This window comes from Dipodomys merriami, unplaced genomic scaffold (genome assembly GCF_024711535.1).
Source record: "Dipodomys merriami isolate MVZ:Mamm:240054 unplaced genomic scaffold, mDipMer1.0.p SCAF_356, whole genome shotgun sequence".
NCBI classification, from domain to species: Eukaryota; Metazoa; Chordata; class Mammalia; order Rodentia; family Heteromyidae; genus Dipodomys; species Dipodomys merriami.
The window spans coordinates 596,464-604,384 of NW_027205115.1; the positions used below are offsets into that span (position 1 = coordinate 596,464).

The window sequence follows — 7,921 nt, forward strand, 5'->3', positions numbered from 1 at the left end:
TTGTGAAAATGCCATACAGAGGTGTTACAATTACATGCGTGAGTTATTGAGTACATTTTTTTTTATTGTGAGAATACTGACAGAGGAGTTACAATTACATGGGCAAGATAATGAGTACATTTCTTATCAAACATTGTTGCCTCCCCTTTGTTTCCCCTTCCCATCCCTTCCCACACTCCCCCACTTTTCCCACCCTGTCCTCCTCCCCCCAAAGTTGTAAAGTTCATTTTTTGACATAATAACTTGTATATCTCATTGTTGCAATGAGTCCACTTGCTCCTCCTTTGTTTCCCCTTCCCATCCCTGCCCATCTCCCACCCCCTACACCCACCAACCCCTCCCCCCCCATCCCCCCCCCACTGTCCACATCCCTCAATACCTGGCCAAAATCATTTTTTGACATAACGACTTGTTCATCTCATTGTTGCAATGGGTCCACCTGCATCCCTTTTTCAACGATTTGTGTTTCCCTTCCACTGCACAAAGTATACCAACATCAAATACAGTGAAAACAGGGGCTTTAGCTTGCAGGAGGAACATACAAAGCAACAAAGAATTCATCTTATAAATATCTTAGAAACAATCGCAAGAAATAAAAACTATTTGAATCCTTATCTTGGGGTTCATTTTGCCTAACATCAACTTATATGATGTTTTCTGCTTGTAGCAGACACATACTAGTTATTGCAATTAAGGAATCCATGGGACCTATCTTTCTTTGGGCCTGGCTTACTTCACTTCTTTGAGCCTGGCTTAATTCACTTAATATAAATTTTTCCATGTCTTTCCATTTCCTAACTGGGTGATGTCATTCTTTCTGATGGAGGCATAGAATTCCAGTACACACACACACACACACACACACACACACACACACACACACACACACACACACACATTTTCTTGATCCATTAGTTTACTGTGGGGCCTCGGGTTTGGTTCTGTATCTTAGCTTTGGTAAATAATGCTGCAATGAACATAGTTTTGCTGGTAGTTTTAGTATGGTCTTGTTTGTGATCATTTGGGTGAATGCCAAAATGGGATTGCTGGGACTTAGGGGCGCTCTATTGTAGTCTTTTGAGGAACCGCCATACTACTTTCCAAACTCTTCGAACAAGTTTAAACTCCCAACAACAATGCATTAAGGTTCCCTTCTGTCCACATCCCCTCCAGCATCTGTTCTTTTAAAAATCTAGAATGCTTCACGAAGTTGAGTGTCATCCTCAGTCAGGGGCTATTCTTCTCTTTATTGTTCCAATGTTAGTGTATGTGCTACTGAATTGAGCACAGAACATTTTTTATACATAAAGTGTAATTGATTTTCTTAAACTAGACAATTCCACAAAAATTTAATTCAAAAGAATTGTCGTGAAATTTTAGAATCATGTATTTCTTACATAAGAACACATTTAAGAATAAAGTCAAGTTTGACATGTCAAAAACAAAATAATACCAGATATTTGTTGTTCAACAGATGTGTAGGAGAAGGAATTCAATTAATCTGTACAAGGAACCTGCCATAATGAACACTATAGAAAGTGTTAAGGTTTGTTAAAAGTTTTAATGTTTTAAATATGTTTAATTTTGGGAATTTGCTCATATATGCCAAAATTAAGACTATTTAGCACGTTATAAAACTTTTTCATAAAGCATTTAAGATTCATGGTACATACTACTAAATATGTACATTTCAGAGTTTATAGAAACATTACTAATGAGAAGTTGCAAAGTGTTTGTGTAAAGAAGCAGATTTAAGACATTAACTGCACAGTTTCTGTTAAAATTTAAAGGCTTCTTTACTTTATATATTAGTGAGGAACAAATGATGGTATAAGCCATATACAAATGATGAGATGAACCATAAATAATAATCTTAATAATAATAATAATAATAATAATAATAATAATAGTAATCTTTAAAGACTACTCATAGCCTATAAAATTCTTGTTGAACACCATAGACTTAGGCAGTTTTAAATGTACAGCAATATGAGAAAATAATAAATCGAATATGTAGTACATTTCAAATACTGGAAACAGTGGTAATTGTTTTTTTATTTTATTAATCATTAATATTTATGTATTGGTTTTCCTTATTTGTAGCATTGTTTTCCTTGTTGTAATATAAAACAACTTTATGTAAGTCATCATTAGGAAGTACTTTGAGAATGTTATTGGGATGGCCACACTGTTTTTTTATAGGTATATGTGAATTTACAAAGAGCAAAATTAATAAGAACAAAATATTGATTAAAATTTTATCAATTAGAATCTGAATCAGGAGTGTTGATAAATGTCCACACCTAAAATCTTAGCCCTAGACTGAAGCACTAGTGTTACAATGTTGAGCACACAAAAGTGAGAGACTGTGTTTTGTTTTGTTTTTGTTGGTTTTGGGGCTTGAACTCTGGGTCCTGGGTGCTGTCTCTCAGCTCTTCAGCTCAAGGCTAGTGATACTACTTGAGTCACAGCAGCTCTTCCATCTTTTTCTGCTTATGTGGTGCTGAGGAATCAAACCCAGGACCTCATGCATGCAAGGCAAGCACTCTACACTGAACCACCCTCCCAACACCAGAGAGACTGTGTTTTAAAAAATCATCTAAACAACATTTACTTTCTGTTTTGTGTTATATAATGAAATAAAGAATATCTTTTTGTATTTTTGAATGGTCATACTTCTAAATTTATATTAAATTCAGTCACTTTATCCTTTTCAAAGTCATGTAATATCTCAGAGTTTGCTTCTGTAAAGATTGTTTTTGCATTGATAATTTATTTTGAATCATTTTTATTTTTTATCAAAATCACTTTATATTTTATGGTGTTTTGTGTTTTTTTAAGTGTGAAAATACCAGACAGAGGGGTTACAATTAAATGGGCAAGGTAATGAGTACATTTCTTATCAAGCATTGTTGCATACTCCTTTGTTTCTCCTTACTATCTCTTCCCATCTCACCCCCCTTACGTCTCATTTTCCCCTCCTCTTTCCCCAACCAAAGTTGTAAAATTTGTTTTTCGACATAATGTCTTGTATATCTCATTGTTGCAATGGATCCACCTGTATCCCTATTTAAAAAATTTTTCCCCTTCCCCTCCACAAATTATACCAACATCAAATACAGCGAAAACAGGGGTTATACCATGTGGGACGGACATAAAAAGTAACAAAGAAGTCTTCTTATAAATATGTTAGAAATAATTACAGAAAAGAAAAAAAATTGAATTCTTATCTTGGGGTTCACTTCACCTAACATCAACTTATCTAACAATTCCTGCATGTCTCAGACATACACTAGTAATTGCTAATAAGGGAAACCATGGGACCTATGTTCCTTTGGGCCTGGCTTACTTCACGTAATATAATTTTTTCCAAGTTTTCCATTTCCTAACAAATGGGGCAATATCATTCTTTCAGATAAAGACATAGAATTCCATTGTGTATATATACAACATTTTCTTGATCCATTCATCTACTGAGGGACATCTGGGTTGGTTCCATATCTTAGCTATGGTAATGCTGCAATAAATATATCTGTGTGGTAGCTTTAGTATGGTCTTGTTTGTGATCATTTGGGTAAATGCCCAAAAGTCGGATTGCTGGGTCATAGGGGAGCTCTATGTGGAGTCTTTGGAGGAACCTCCATACTACTTTCCAATGTGGTTGAAAAAGATTACACTCTCACTAACAATGAAGTAAGGTTCCCTTCTGTCCACATTCCCTCCAGCATCTGTTGTTATTAGAGTTCTTGATTATAGCCATTCTAACTTGGGTGAGGTGATATCTCAGTGTTGATTGATTTGCATTTCTTTTATGGCTAGGGAGGTTGAGCATTTCTGCATGTCTTTATTGGTCACCCTCCTTTCCTCTTCAGAGAAGTTTCTCTTTATGTCTTTAGCCCACTTATTTTTTGGGCAGTATTTTCTTTGAGTATTTGTTGTTGGGGGATTTAAATTTTGATTTCCACATCTGTTTTAGATATGAAACCCTTGTCGGTTGTATGGCTAGTGAAGATCCTCTCCGATTCCGTGGGCTTTTCATTGATCCTGCTAGCTATGTCCTTTGCCATGCAGAAGCTCTGCAATTACATGCAATCCCATTTGTCCAACCTTTCTTTCATTTGTTGTGCTTTTGCATTTCTTTTCAGAAAATTCCAGCCTTTGTCAAGGAGACCTAGTGTTTCTCCTATTCCATCCTGTAATGTTTTCAAAATATCTGCTTTGACTCCGAGGTCTTTGATCCATTTGGACTTGATTCTGGTACAGGGTGATATGTAAGGGTCTAGCCTTAATTTTCTACAAGTGATTAACCAATTTTGCCAGTACCATTTACTGAACAGCCTTTCCTCGATTTTATCTTTTTAGACCCTTTATCAAATATTAGATGATTATGGGTCTGTAGGTTCATTCATTTCTGGGTTTTCAATTCTATTCCATTGTTCCTGAGATCTTTTCTTGTGCCAGTACAAAACTGTTTTAATTACTATGGCTTTGTAGGAGAGTTTGAAATTTGGTATTGATATTCCTCCAACACTGTTCTTTCTGTTAAGGATCGCTTTTTTCAATTGGGGGTCTTTTGTTGTTCAATATGAATTTTTGGATTGCCTCTTCTATTTCCTTGAAGAATGCGGTTGGAATATTGATAGGTATGACATTGAACTTGTAGATAGCCTTGGGAAATATTGCCATTTTCACAAGGTTCATCCTTCCTATCGAGGAACATGGGAGGTTTTTGCAACTTTCTAAGTTCTGTTTTGATTTCCTTTTTCAGATTTTAAAGTTTTCATCATAGAAGTCCTTCACTTCTTTGGTTAATTCCTAGGTATTTTATTTTTTGTGGCGCTATTACAAATGGAAACGCTTTCTTGATTTGAGCCACACTTTTCTCATTGTTGGCGTACAGAAAAGCCATTAATTTTTGAGGGTTAATTTTATACCCTGCTATTTTTCCAGGTTTGAATCAGCATGAGTAATTTGGGAGTGGTGTCCGTGGGATTCTTTAAGTACAAGATCATGTCATCTGCAAAGAGGGAGAATTTTAATTCTTCTTTCCTTATTTGGATCCCTTATTTCTGTAGCTAGGCATTCTAATACTAGGTTGAAGAGAAGTTGAGAGAGTGGACATCCTTGTCTCATTCCCGAGTTAAGCAGAAATGGCTTTAGTTTTTCACCATTAATTATAATGCTGGTTGTGCGTTTTCCATATAGTTTTTATTGTATTGAGGAATGTTCCATGGATTCCTAATTTTTCCAGAACCTTCATCATAAAGGGGTGTTGGATCTGGTCCAATGCTTTTTGTGCATCTGTTGAGATAACCATATGGTTTTAATCCTTGCTCTTGTTGATGTGATAAATTATATTAATTGATTTGTGTATATTGAAACAGGTTTGCATCCCTGAAATAAATCCTGTATATTGGTGTATGATTTTTGGATGAATTTTTGAAGTCGATTGGCCAAAATTTTGTTGAGAAGTTTTGCATCAATGTCCATCAAAGAAATGGGTCTATACTTCTCTTTCTTTGATGAGTCCGTGTCTGGTTTTGGGATGAGGGTTATGATGGCTTCATAGAATGTGTTCGGTAGTGAACTATCTCTTTCAATTTCATCGAAGAGTTGGAGTAGTATTGGTGTGAGCTCTATTTTGAAGCTCTTGTACAGGTCCTGGGATTTTCTTACATGGGAGGTCTCTTTTTGCTGTGTCTATTTCAATGCTTGATGTGGGCCCCTTAATATGCTTTAACTCATCTTGGTTTAGTATTTGCATGTTGATAATTGCTAGCAAAAGGTCCATTTCTGCCAAGTTTTCAAAGTTATTAGCATAAAGATTTGAAAATACTCCCTTATAATGTTCAGAATCTTGGTTGTTTTCTGTGGTGATGTTTCCATTCTCACATCTGAGTTTATCTATTTGGGTGTGTTCCTTCTTTTTCTGATAAGATTTGCTAAGGGTTTGTCAATTTTGTTAATTTTTTCATAGAACCAAATCTTTGTTTTGTTGATTCATTCTCTTTTTTTTTAATTTCTAATTCATTTAACTGGGATTTAATGTTAATTATTTCTTTCCATCTATTGAATTGGGGTTTATCTTGGTGCTCTTTGTCAAGGTGGTTCAGATGTCTCATTAAGTGGTTGGTTTCAGATCTCTCTAATTTGTTGGTGTAGGAACTCAGAGCTATAAACTTACCTCTGAGTACTGCCTTTGCAGTGTCCCAGAGGAGCTGGTAATTTGTGTGTTCATTTTTGTGGAATATCATGGACATTTGAATTTCCTTTCTAATCTCTTCCATGACCCCCTGGTTATTCAACAGTGTGTCGTCCAGCCTCCATGTGTTACAAGACTTTTTTGGTGTTGAGTTCTAATTTTATTCCCTTGTGGTCTGAGAGGATTCAAGGTGTAACTTCAATTTTTCTGAATTTGAACAAGTTTGTTTTGTGACCTAAAATGTGATCTCTTTTGGAAAATGTTCCATGAACTGCAGAGTAAAATGAGTATTCTGATGCTAATGGGTGAAATATTCAGTAGATGTCTGTTAAATCTATTTGCTCTATGCAGTTGTTTAAATCTGCGGTTTCCCTGTTGATTTTTTTTTTGCTGATTTGATCTATATAGTGGGGATGGTGGTGTTTAAAATCCTCAACAATTAATGTCGTTGGACCTATGTGAGATCTGAGGGAAAATAGTGTCTCTTGGATAAATTTTGGTGCTCTATTGTTTGGCAATTCCATATTTAGAATTGTAATATTCTCCTGAAGTAGAGAACCCATAAGTCTCATGTAGCGACCTTCTTTATCTCTTTACAGTAATTTTAATTCGAGGCATATTTTATCTGATATTATTATTTCAACTCCTTCCTCTTTATGGCAGCCGTTTGCTTCGTAGATTTTATTCCATCCTTTCATTAACAAAATGTGTTTGCTTTTATAGGTAAAGTGTGCCTCCTGAAGGCAGGAGATAGAATTATCTTGCTTTTTAATCCAACTAGACAGTCTATTTTGCTAAATTCGAGCTTTAAGTTAATGTTGAGAGGTAGGACTGAGAGGTGTTTGGTAACCTCCTTGGGGGCTGTGGAAACTTGGTTTTTCCTATGGTTCTTGGATTCTCAGTTTGGGTGTGGTTTCTTAGCCATTATTGTGGTCTTGTTGGTTTTCTGTGTGTAGGTCATCTTTAAGTATTTTTTATAGGGCTGGTTTGGTGGAGATATATTTTTCAGTTTTTCTTTGCTATGGAAGGTTTTTATTTGACCTTCAGTTATGAAGGAGAGTTTAGTTGGGTACAGTATTCTTGGTTGAAAATTGTTTGTCTTCAGGGCATGGCATACAGCCTGCCAGGCTCTTCTTGCTTTACTTATTTATGCTGAAAAATATGAGGTGATTCTAATTGGTTTTCCTTTCTAGATGATTGATTTTTTCTCCTTGACATTTTTAAGAACTTATTCTTGATCTGAATTGGTCCTGTGTGGATTATAATGTGACAATGGGAAGTGCTGTTCTGTTCTGGTCTATTTGGGATTCTACAAGCATCTTGTATCTGAATAGGCCTATCTTTTTGTATGTTTGGGAAGTTCTCTACTAGGATCCTGTTAAACAGATTTCCTCAACAATTAACTTCTGTCTCTACCTGCTCCTCTACACCATTTGTCCTCAGAGTAGACCTTCTGATTGTGTATTCCAAATGTTGAATAGATCTATCATATTTCTTGGATTTGTCTTGGATAGTTGTATGTTCTTTCTCTATAATACCTAGGCTGTCTTCAATCCCCAAGATTCGATCTTCTGCATGCTCTAATCTACTGTTGTCTTTCTACTTGGTTTATTTCTTTTCCTTCTAATTTGTTGGCTTTGATGGCTTCAAATTCTTTGTTGGAGCCTTGTTTTCGATCTTCTATGAACTTCTTTACTTCCTTAATTTGGTGTTCTCAAA

The 7,921-nt window shown here is 35.6% G+C and overlaps 1 non-coding gene across 1 annotated transcript; it reads right to left on the reverse strand.

The window, feature by feature from the left end:
- Nucleotides 1–1,186: 1,186 nt before the first annotated feature.
- Nucleotides 1,187–1,288, reverse strand: LOC138804102 (U6 spliceosomal RNA). The gene has a single exon (XR_011365174.1). It is a non-coding gene; the product is annotated as a U6 spliceosomal RNA (small nuclear RNA).
- Nucleotides 1,289–7,921: the final 6,633 nt, after the last annotated feature.